Below are 264 nucleotides of genomic sequence, written 5' to 3' on the forward strand. Positions count from 1 at the left end.
CTTCCTTCCTTCCTTCCTTCCTTCCTTCCTTCCTTCCTTCCTTCCTTCCTTCCTTCCCTGAAGTTGCTTCAGGGATGCTATGAATGGGCTCTGGGATATGATTGCCAGACAAAATTCAAGATACCCAGTTAAATTTGAATGTTAGATAAACAATGAATATTGCATGAGCCAATAGTTTAATTTCTATACTAAAAAATTGTTTATCTAACATTCAAATTTAACTGGTCATCTTGTATTTTTCTTTGCTAAGTCTGGCAATCCTAC

The sequence above is a fragment of the Pteropus alecto genome, unplaced genomic scaffold (genome assembly GCF_000325575.1).
Source record: "Pteropus alecto unplaced genomic scaffold, ASM32557v1 scaffold61, whole genome shotgun sequence".
NCBI classification, from domain to species: domain Eukaryota; kingdom Metazoa; phylum Chordata; class Mammalia; order Chiroptera; family Pteropodidae; genus Pteropus; species Pteropus alecto.